The sequence below is a fragment of the Lontra canadensis genome, unplaced genomic scaffold (assembly GCF_010015895.1).
Source record: "Lontra canadensis isolate GAN:19392208 unplaced genomic scaffold, GSC_riverotter_1.0 scaffold4, whole genome shotgun sequence".
Classification (NCBI taxonomy): Eukaryota; Metazoa; Chordata; class Mammalia; order Carnivora; family Mustelidae; genus Lontra; species Lontra canadensis.
In genome coordinates this window covers 5,851,674-5,864,225 of record NW_022630998.1, presented here as the reverse complement: position 1 = coordinate 5,864,225, position 12,552 = coordinate 5,851,674, and positions in this window count along the sequence as shown.

The window sequence follows — 12,552 nt, the reverse complement described above, 5'->3', positions numbered from 1 at the left end:
GCAAGATACTTCTGATGAATTTCATCTCTCCTCTTCTTTAATAATTCTTTATTTTATTTTTTGTTCTTTTAGAGTAAACTTTACCTCCAATGTGGGGCTTGAACTCACAACCCCAAGATCAAGAGTCATATGCTCCACTGACTGAGTCTGCCAGTGCCCCTGAATTTTTTTTTTTTCATTTATTTCATGCAGTTCTCTAAAACAAGGGTCTGCAAATGACAGCCCATGGGCCCAATTAGGTCCCTCACCTTTTTTGTAAATACAGTTTTGTTGGAACCCAGGCACTCTCATTAATGCTGTCTATGGTTACTTTCACACTAAAACATTGAGACTGAGAAACCACAGCAGACACTCTATGGCCCATGAAGCTGAAAATACCAGCTGACCCTTTATAGAAAAACTTTACTGACCTCTGCCCTAAAACATATTTCACCAATCTAGATTTAAAATTCAAATTTGTAAAAAGATGCAACGAAGCTTGAAACACCTCTGAGAGCTCTTATTTCCTTAGATCATGGGTACCAGAAGACATGGGGAGGTGAAACCTCTTCAGAAAGAATAAAGCGTAGGAGACTTCAACAGGACCCGAACTCGACCTTTAACTTATAAGGTCAATTACTCCTGAAGAGTGAACTGTGTTAACCGGGAAGTTACATTTGTAAATATTCCAGCCCAGAACACTGTATTGCTACACTGTATTGCTTGAACGAATAAAAGTGCAAAATAGTTGTGCCATGGTTTGCCTTTTACAAGACCTGATCTAATTATTTCTGATTGTGTGCACATTTTCTCCAAGAGGAGACTTATATCATGTTTTCATAAATTTGTCAATTACTAAGGGCCGGCTCTATGTCAGAAGTAACCCTAAAATATTTATACTCATAATCAGACTATTTGTGCTTTATCTCCTTCCCCCGTTTCTTACTCAGAAATAGAGCCCTTGATTTGTAGCTGGGCACATCACAGTCCAGAATAAGAGACATTTTTGAGACTCTGATAGCCAGAGCTCTGAATTGACTTGGATCCTGCTAATCAGATGTACTTGTGAGAGATTTGTAAGGTAGAAGTCATGCTTTTACTGCTTCTGCAATTCTACCATATGTTTCTGTTTCCCAATCCCCTGCCCAGTACAAAATTGCTTTATGATTTTGGTGGTTTTCCAGTAGCCATAGGAACATTTGCATGGGTGGCCTCACTCTGTTGTACAATCAAAGGAATCCTTGATTGTTTCCTCAGTCGTCCACTGATTCTCTAAGCCACAACAAAGCCTGTACTAAATCCCCTTCTGATTAAACCAGCTAAAATGAATTCTGTTCTCTGTGAGTGAATTCTGACCATACAAAATTTGGAATTTATAAGTGGGGTGCTGCCCTAAAAGATATTAATGTACACTTCCTTGACTTAGCAGTCCAAGTGGTAGATGATACGGACCGGTGTAACAATGTGGAAAACTGGAGACCCTTGTAATGCAGTGGCAAAGTATTTGATAAATGGTTGCCTAAAATACCTTGCCGGGTAGATTACATACTGATGGAGCCTGAAGCAGTAGGTTAAAGGGCTGGAAAAATTCATAATGGTATAGGTTGGTTGCTTTGGCTATTTTCAGCCAAGTGTTACAAGAGAAAGATGATCTATATCTAGATCTGGCCAGTCTGCCAAGAAAAATAAAAGGAATATACCTGTGAAGAAAGGGACAGGAATCTAAAGCTGTTGGAGAGTATCTCCACCTGTGGCAGAGAATCTAAAATATTTGTGAGCCTAATTAATGTGGTGCTTCACAGTGTTGAAAAAGTCAATTGTGTCTGTACTTTCACACTTAAGCAAAAAATAAGAGTTTGGGGGGCGCCTGGGTGGCTCAGTGGGTTAAGCCTCTGCCTTCGGCTCGGGTCATGATCTCAGGGTCCTGGGATTGAGTCCCGCATCGGGCTCTCTGCTTGTCAGGGAGCCTGCTTCCTCCTCTCTCTCTGCCTGCCTCTCTGCCTACTTGTGATCTCTCTCTGTCAAATAAATAAATAAAATCTTTGAAAAAAAAATATGAGTTTGCTCTGAAGGAGCACTGTGGTCCCAACTATTTACAAGCACCTCTCCAAAGCACTGTGGTCTAGACAATGAGAACCAGCCCAGCCGCAAAGATGAGCTGAAGAGTGTTGCCCTACCATGCAAGAGTCTTACTGTACACAGTACGGTAGCCACCTGTACTAATTTGCTGGGGCTGCTGTCACAAAATGGTGCAAACTGAGTGGCTTAAATAGAAATGTATTGTCTCAGTTCTAGAGGCTAGAAGTTCAAGGTCAAGTTATCAGCAGAGTTGGTTTCTTCTGAGAGAGGTGAGGAAGAATTTGTTCCATGGCTCTCCCACAGCTCCTGGTGGTTTACTGGCAACCTCTGGCATTCTTTGGCTTGTGGGGCCTTACCTAGATCACTACCTTTCTCTTCACATGACAGCTCCATGTATGCCTGTGTGTCCAAATTTCCCCCTTTTTATCAGAACACCAGTAATATTGAATCAGGGCTCACCCTAATGAACTCATTTTAACTTGATTATGTCCAAATTGATTGTCTCCAAATAAGGTCACATTCTGACATAGTAGGTGCCAAGAATCAAACAGATCTTTTTTTGGCGGGGGGCAGGGGGCGGCATAATTCAAGCTAAACACCACCATTAGGTTGAAAAGAGGCTGTGTAGAACATAGCTAATAATTAAAACTAGATCTTCAGGTTTTAATATATAACAAAATGTATTTAAATTTAACATACATTTCTATACAACATCTAGATGAATTCTTTGGGTACAATTCTCACACTGGAGCTAATCAGAAGACTGGAAGTCCGTTAAGTTGATGAGGAAGCTCTTTACCACAGAAACTGTCACCCTGGCCTGCCACAGCCTGATGGTCAGCACCAAGCAAACGTAAGTAGCTGAACCTGCACCAGAAAAAAAGCAGGATGTGAAAGTTTTACAACCCTAAGAAAGGAAGACTCTCCAATGCCCAGTTCCAATGTGGTCAAGGAGTCTCATGGATAAGGAAGGACCACCAAGAAAACAAAGCCAGTAGTCATGGAGATGTGAGAGGAACCAGAGGCTGTTAGACAGGCTAACCTAGAAAATAATAGTAATCTATTACCAGGGCAGAGGTCCCTGAAATGCCTGCCCAGCACAATATTTTTCTGAAGGGAATTTTTATTATAGTTTTCTGGTTCCTACTCCACTTTTGGATAGTGTGTGTGTGTGTGTGTGTGTGTGTGTGTTGTTGTTGTTGCTGCTGCTGTTCTTGGTGCTCTTGTCATTGGACATAGGAGGATAACTCACCTGTCACTTCCTGGGTCACTTGTCCACAGATAGCCCCATCTGGACTTGATGGAGAGGATGTGGAGTCATTCAGATATCCTAGCCTTTGAACTGGGTTCAATCTCTGGATGGGACTTGGAAGTCATACCAGTCATAGGGAGGCTATGAATTATTCTGTTTGGGGAAGAAGGTGTTCGCAGATCTCTGGGATAAAAATGGATGGACTATGGCAGACTGCTAGCTGTCCTCCAGTAGCTACTCTCCACCTTTCTATTGATCTTTGGCAATAGAATCTCCGAGTTCTTATTGGCACACAAGATACTCTGAATAAAGACTGTATTTCCAAGCCTCCCATGTAGCTGCAGTTCTGTTGACCAATTAGTTTCTGCTAGTCAGATGTTATCTTGAAATATTCAGAAAGCAAGCAGCAGTTGGAGGCAGTGTGCGGGTTTGCCTGTAATAGCTTCTTGATCAAGGAGGCTTTCCTGAACCTGGGAGAGGCAAAGTCATCTTACAACTGATAACCTTAGCAGCAGCTTCCCAAATGGGCAGGTAGCCTCCTGACTATAGAGGAGATCGTAGCTTCCCTGGTGGCTCAGTTTTGCGGCATCAGTCTCAAATTTGTTTTTGAGAACTCAAACTATAACCTATTTTATCAGTCTTCTCTATAATTCTATAGGGCATTTAAGACTCTAGCAAATTCCTTTTGTGTTTAAACTAGCAAAGAGATTATGTTTACTGCAACTGAATGTGTTCAATACTGATTGAAATTTTATTTTTCTCATTTTATGGATGAAGAAACTAAAGCTTAGAGACAGTAGTAAGCTGGTAAACCAGCTCTCTGTGCAAAAAGAAGTGCCCCATTTGTAGCATTTTGCCATCATCTGTGGTAAACACTCTTACCATGATTGATTTCAAATCTCCAAAGTTTAAAAAACTTATAGGCAAAACTCCTGAAAATTTCACAATTGGCTCCCATAAGCAGGTCCCTGCTCCAATCCACTACTGCTAAAAGTATAAGTAACTTTCCCAAGGTACCAAGTCAGTAAGTATTCAATGAAAAGATTGAAAATAGAATGATATTTATTCTTCCTGAAAAATCATTATACTTTATTGAGAGAATTTGGGGCTGCAAACTCAATACTAAATAAGAATTTACAATACACGATAGAAATGGGTTCAGTGTCTTCCGAGACTTAGCTAATGACCCTTGAAACAGTAGTGAAGTAGAGAGTATTTTAAAAGCATTTGGTGGAATTTGGATGGGTAGTCATTACCAATATTATATGCACATGACAAAAGGGATTTAAGCAGCCTAAGATTGTCAAAGTTGCAGATGGAACTTAAGGAGGGAGGGAAATAATTCGTAAACTGGTATATTTAAAGTTGGTGCTTCTTAATCAAAACCACAATGAGCTATCACCTCACATCTGTCTGAAGGGCTAAAATCAACAACACGAGAAAGAACATGTGCTGACAAGGATATGAAGAACGGGGAACCCTCATGCACTGTTGGTGGGAATGCAAACTGGTGCAGCCACTCTGGAAAACAGTATGGAGTTTCCTCAAGAAGTTAAAAATAGAAGTACCCTAGAGTTTAACAATTGCGCTACTAGATATTTACCCAAAGAATATAAAAACACTAATTCAAAGGGATACATGCACCCCAATCTTTATAGCAGCATTATCTACAACAGCCAAATCATGGAAATAACCTAAGTGTCCATCAACTGATGCATGGATAGGGAAGATGTAGTGTGTGTGTGTGTATATATACAGTGGAGTATATATATAATAGAAAATATATATGTAATGAAATATATATATAATGGAATATCATTCAATCATAAAAAAGATTGAAATCTTGGGGCACCTGGGTGGCTCAGTGGGTTAAAGCCTCTGCCTTCGGCTCAGGTCATGATCCCAGGGTGCTGGGATCAAGCCCCCACATTGGGCTCTCTGCTCAGTGGGGAGCCTGCTTCCTCCTCTCTCTGCCTGCCTCTCTGCCTACTTGTGATCTCTGTCAGTCAAATAAATAAAATCTTAAAAAAAAAAAAAGAATGAAGTCTTCCCATTTGCAATGACGGGAATGGAACTAGAGAGTATTATGCTGAATGAAATAAGTCAGAAAGACAAATACCATATGATTTTACTCATATGTGGGATTATGAAATGAAACAAATGAGCAAAGAGGGAAAAAGAGAGAGAGAGGCAAAGCAAGAAGTAGACTCTTAATTATAAAAGACGAATTTATTACAGAGGGGAGTTGGGGGTGGGTGGGTGAAACAGGTGTTGAGGATTAAGGAGGGCACTTATAGTGATGAACACCAGGTGATGTTTGGAAGAGTATTACAGTGTAAAATATTACAGGGTATATACATTGCATATTACACTGTATGTGTATATTACACTGTATGTTATATACATAACATATATATTGTATATGTTATAATACATACATATTGTATATATTACACTATATGTGTATATTACACTGTATGTTGACTAACTGGAATTTAAATAAGAACTTAAGAAAAATAAAAAGTTGGTGTTCCTTGACTCCTATGGGACTGAGTTTGCGGTTGAAGTAGTTATATGTTTAACCAACTAAAAAATTCCAGAAGACCACATAGTGAATGGAAACTGGGTTTTCTTCAAGCACATTTTGATGACCATAGTATTGCTTTTTTTTTTTTTTTTTAGATTTTGTTTATTTATTTGACAGACAGAGATCAGAAGTAAGCAGAGAGGCAGGAAGAGAGAGAGGGGGAAGCAGGCTCCTTGCTGAGCAGAGAGCCCAATGCGGGGCTTGATCCCAGGACCCTGAGATCATGACCTGAGCTGAAGGCAGAGGCTTAACCCACTGAGCCACCCAGGTGCCCCCATAGTATTGCTTTTTGACCTTAAATGAGCAGTAAAGAAATTGATAGTGTATTTGTTTTTTTTAGGGGGTTTGTGAGGAAATTTGGTGCTTAGTCTAATGAGTTGGATCTAGCCATGAGATCAAGCCTCTCGAGATGTGACTGTGATGACCTGGCCAAGGCTAAGGCTTTTAGGGAAGTGATCAGGAGAGAACTTAAAATGAGATGACTGATTTTATTTTTTAAAAAGTTTGAGCAAACAGCTGAATCTGATAAAATAAGAGATAAATTGCACCAATGTGCACAATAATGGGCATTTCATGGAACATTCAAAATATTGTAAGGTGAGAAATGTAGGAAAGAGAAGTGGAAAGGAAAGGAGGTGGGATAAAGAAAGGTGTGACTAGGAAGCTTAGACATAGGTCTTGTCTGCTCACTGAACACACTCAGCCAGCCTCTGCCTGCTCTGGGCACTCAGGAAGCGCTGGCGCCAGAGCAGTGGGTGGCATCCTCCCAGGTGTATATTGACAGGAAGATAACTTCTCCTTCTCTAGGTCAAGTGGATCACAGACGTTTTGCTTTAAAACACTGAAAGACAACAAATACAAGTGCAATAAGGTAATAAGGTTAAGGATGGTTCTCAAATTTGTTGTCTCTCTATATGGTAAGGATATAACTCAAAAGGGCAAAACATTTTGAGACTAAGAAAATTCCTTATAAAGTAATGGGGAGTTACATGAATCCTGTTCTTCCTTAGATAGAATTGCTTTAGCAAATAGTGTCCCTAGTTTTCTTCTATTATCTATGAAGAAACCATTATTGTGTGATTAGGAAACATTACTGCTTGACAGGTGAGAACGAATGCTAAGAAAATGGATATTTTGAAGATAAAATGTGAAGACAATTTTATCTAAAAATGCCACTGCTTTTAAGATAGAGATTGATTTTAATTTTCACAAAATCAGTCACTATGTGTGATAGATTCTTTTGTTTTAGTATTTATTCCACCTATCCTGACACCTCCACTCCTTTGTCACCATCAGAACCTCATTCGTGTAGTATTACATTAGAATCCTACTGGGATGGGACACATTTCCCTACTTCCAGTCTTTCTCAGCCCAAATCTATCCTCTATCCTGCTTCCTGACTAACTTTCCTAAATCACTGCTCTTATGAGGTCAATCCTCTTTAATAAACAAATGATCCAAAATGTGATTTATTAAAGCATTATGGAAACTTGTCCCAAATTAGAGTTGAGATGTCCAACAATAGAGGATGGTTAAATAAACTTTTGTATGTAAATAAAACATTATGCAGTGATTAAGAAAATGTTTCAGAAAGCAATTATTGTTCTGAAGAAAATATGTACAGATTACTGAATATAAAGTAAAGCATGAAACAAGCCACCTAGCAGTATATACAAATTCTATAAAAAGAAGTAAACACTCTTTGAGTCAAAATTTTTGTTTCTTATAATTTATCTAAGAAAATGAGAATGGGTGCAAAGATTTCAAATTAATCTTCATTGAAGAATTGTTTCAATAGTACAAAAATTAGAAACAACCTACCAGTCCAAAAGCAGGGGATTGAATTTCTGTTTGCAATCAAGATAGAGGTTAACCAAAGACACACAAAGTATGTTCTCTGACCACAGTGGAATGAAATTAGAAATCAGTAACAGATAGTTATCTGGACAAACCTCAAATACATAAATAATGTATGTTTACATAGCCAATAGGTCAAGAAAGAAATCAGAAAAGAAATTGAGAAAAATTTTAACTAAGTAAAAATGAAAAATCACTTGAAAATTTATGGAATACAGCTATAGCAGTAATAAGAAGGAATATTTTTGCTCTAAATGCCTATTTGAAAAAGAAGAAAGATGATCAAGTCAATGACATCAGCGTTCACCTTAAGAAACAGGAAAACTTTCAAATTCCTTAAAAGATACAAACTACCAGTCTTATTCAAGAAGAAATAAATAACTAGAAGAGGCTTACAGCTGTTAAAGACATTACATTTGGAGTTTTAAATCTTCCCACAAAGAAAATTCTGATCTCAGATGCCTTCACAAGTGAATTCTACCAAACATTTAAAGAGGAAAAATATTTTGGGGCGCCTGTGTGGCTCAGTGTCTTGAGCCTCTGCCTTTGGCTCAGGTCATGATCTCAGGGTCCTGGGATCAAGCCCTGCATCGGGCTCTCTGCGCAGCGGGGATCCTGCTTCCCCACTCTCTCTCTGCCTGACTCTCTGCCTACCTAGGATCTCTCTGTCAACTAAATAAAAATAATAATATAAACTCTTAAAAAAAAAAAAGAAAAATATTTCAACACAAACTCTTCCAGAAAATTGAGTACTTCTCAGCTCAATCTGTGAAGCTAGCATAACTATGATACCACAACCTGAAAAACATAGAAAACTGCATAACAATATCCCTCATGAACATGGAGATGCCATTTTTTACCAATTTGAACAAATCACATCTAACACTATATTAAAATGATAATGCATCATGATCAAATGCGGTTTACCTCAGGGATGCAAAGTTTGTTCAACATTTGAAAACCAGTCAATGTAATTCACCATGTTAATAGACTAAAAAACGATCATCTCAAAAGATGGAGAAAAATCATTTGACAAATAGCCAACATCCAATGCTGATAAAAGCCCTCAGCAAACTGGGAACAGAAGGAATCTTTATCCTCAGCCTGATAAAGAGCAACAACAAAAACTGGACCATTAACTCATACTTAAAAGACAAAATTCTTTCCGCTAAGATGAGGAAACAGGCAAGCATGACTACTTTTACCAATAGAGGTTTTAGCCAGTCCATCCAGACAAGAAAGAGAAATAAAAGATGTCCAGATTGGAGATGAAGAAGTAAAATGGTCTTTATTCACAAATGGCACGATCATCTGCATAGAAAATCTGATGGAGTCTATATATATGTATATTTACTAGAGTTAATAAGTAAGTTTAGCAAGATTGGAAGAAGTGAGATCAATATAGTAGCAACAAACAATTGGAAATTGAAATCAAAATAACAATACCATTTATGATAGCATAAAAATATGAATTACCTAGAAATAAATATGAAGAAATCTGCAGGTCTTATATGCTGAGAACTGCAATCTATACTGAGAGGAATTAAAGAACTCCTAAGTAAACAGAGATAAATACCATGATAATGGGTAAACATGGATAAAACATTAATTCTCCCTAATTTGATTTGATAGATATGACAATCCTAATGAAAATCTCAACAGGTTTATTCGTACATTTAACAGCCGATTCTTTTTTTTTTTTTTAAGATTTTATTTATTTATTTGAATTCAGAGATTACAAGTAGGGAGAGGGGCAGGCAGAGAGAGAGGGGGAAGCAGGCTCCCCACTGAGCAGAGAGTCTGATACGGGGCTTGATCCCAGGACCCTGAGATCGTGACCTGAGCTGAAGGCAGAGGCCCTTACCCACTGAGCCACCCAGGCTCCCCTTAACAGCTGATTCTAAAACACATATGGAAATGCAGAGGGCATAGAATTGCCAGAACAACTTTGAAAAAGGAGAACAAAATTTGGCTAACTTCTACTCTCGGACTGCAAGTCTTAGTTTAAAGCTACACTGATCAAGATTGTGTATTACAATCAAGAAAGACAAATAGGTCAATAGAACAGAGAATCTAACAATAGACCCACACATATGTGGTTCACTGATTTTCAACAAAGATGCAAAAGCAATGAAGAAATATGAGCTTGAGTAAGTTATTTTGTAAAGGATGCAGCCATTAAATTTTGATGTAGAAATACATGTACCAGCAAGCAAGATGTTCATGATACGTTACGAGAAAACTTCAGGGCCTAAGCCAGTTTGTAAATTATTATTCTATTTTTTTAAAAAGATTTTATTTATTTACCTGGCATAGAGAGAGATCACAATCAGGCAGAGAGGCAGGTAGAGGGAGAGGGGGAAGCAGGCTCCCCGCTGAGCAGAGAGCCCAATGCGGGGCTGGATCTCAGGACCCTGAGACCATGACCTGAGCCTAAGGCAGAGGTTTAACCCACTAAGCCACCCAGGTGCCCCTATTATTGTATTTTTGAATGGGATCTGTTTTTTCCCAAGGGGGTACATACATACATATACATACAAACATACACAATAAAAGTGATTTTTAATCATAGGAGCTTGGAAATGCTTTTTTATTTCTGCTTTTAATGCTTATGCTTCTACTTTATTTATAATAGACATGTACTATAATAAAAGACAAAACCAAAACATTAAAATGCTGTATATTTATGATGCAAAGTTCCATAGCTTCTCGGAGGGGGTTAAAATGTGTTCGTGGGCTAAAGACTGCAAGATATATTACAAATATTACAAAAAGAAGTGGAGTTATAAATAGTGTTTTAGCTTTGCCATTTTGGTTTCCAGATTTTCCACACTGGGCACATCTTACTTTTGAAAAATGACAAAAGCCATAAATATTATTTAAGAAATTCTCAATAATTATAGAAGATCTAAGTTCTTAATCTGATGTTAAGATCCTCCATGAATAATATGGCCCAAGCCGATCTTTCAGCTTTCCTCTCCTTCCTCACACACCCTCCAGTGTCCCCCACTTTGTTCCCCTGGTTCTCTTCTGTTCGCTGCCCCCACACTCCCTCATGTCCTCCATTGATTGCATTACTGCCTCTGATTCTGCTGCCCTTCCTAGCTTGGGCCATGCTTCCCTCTCTGTGCCTTTCTACTTCACACCAACATTTGAAGTCGAGTTGCTGCTACCTCTGAAATTTCTCTGAGAAACGCCTTGATCAAGTTCCAGCCTTGGATTCCTATGGTGCTTCTGTCTTTCCCAAGCATTTGAAACATGATCACTTTCTATTTAAAGGAGCATGCAGCTAGAGAGGAGTGGGGCGCCTCTCTGATTCCACAGACCTAATGTACACATTTATCTTATGCTGTGTAGACTTAAGGTTCTGGGGGTAGACTGTTGTGCTTTAAATCTTGGCTTTACCAGTTAATAGGTGGTGGGTTTGCGACAAATTATTCACTTCTCTTTATCTATCTTCTCTTCTAAAAATCGGGTACAAGAGAACTTATCACATAGTTATTGTGGGGGTCAATGAGTAATACTTAAAAGCATCATAATGTTTTCTGGAACATAGTAAGACCTCAACAGATATTAGCTATATTATTATGATTGTTATTATTGTCATCACAATCTCAGAACCAAGTCTTAGTTATTACATGTGCCCTTACAGTAAACCCAGAAATTGGACTTAGAAAGCATTATGAGATGGCCCCATATTTGACTTTCTAATATAGAGTCTCCTTAGTTAATCTAAGATTTCTCATATGCTGTCTCTAAGGAGTGTTTAGACAGAAAATAAAGTTGGGACTTAGAGCTAACGCTTAATAATTAAATTCTGACTGCAAAGTCCAATTTTAGCCACTAGGGGGAGATAAACCTCTAGCTATGACTAAAAAAAAAAAAAAATCCAAGGAACTTTGATAAAAGAAATGTTTCATATTTCACACTCACTTGCATAATTTCTAATTTTTCCCTTCTTCAATAGGGAGAAAGGAGAGAAAGGGAACCAAGAGACAGAACTCTTCCTCTTAGACACTAAGGCCTCTCTCCCAGGACATACTCAGCGTTTGGGGTCGGTCCCTAGTTGGCTGCACACCCACACAAGAAGTTGGGCAAAGGTTATGTTCTAGAACGGGCCCTGCTTACCTAACCTGTGCACTCTGGACACACGAAATCGATTATTTTTTTTGCACCCCATTGCTACCAAACAATAGTGTACAGCTTCTTTAACTTCAACCTTATCCTGATGAACAGTTCCGCGGGTAACAGCAATGCGCAGCCAGCGGGAAGATGGAGCAGGAGGGAGGTGTGATGTTCATGACTCTTCCGAACCTCCTGTGCAGATTCAAGGGGAGGCCTAAGTGTCTAGGGTTCAGGGCTCTAATTTCCAAATACAAAATATTCTTAGTCTCTGTATGCAGATATTGAAATACATTTTCAGATTTAAAGGTCAGGGGTTGTCTTCTGCATTTAAAGTTCTTGAATATTTTTTCCCCAAGATGGTTGCTACCGATCATTTCTTACAGCTCCTCTTGCACTTACAGGAAGAATGTCTCTGTGGTTCTGCCGTGCCACAGGTGTGGGGCAAGAAAAAGAATCACATTCTACTCTTCTTTTGATCATGGGGACGGGGGAAAGGAAGAATAACTTTCAGGCTGCGGTCAGGCCTCCAACTGGTCTAAACATGGATTCCATTCTTCTGTAACACTACAAATGTTCTCTATGGATGCAACTTCTTAGAAGGATCACTTTTTTATTAATGAGGTAAGACATATGAAACATCATATATGCTATGTAAACCATTTTTAGATCTACA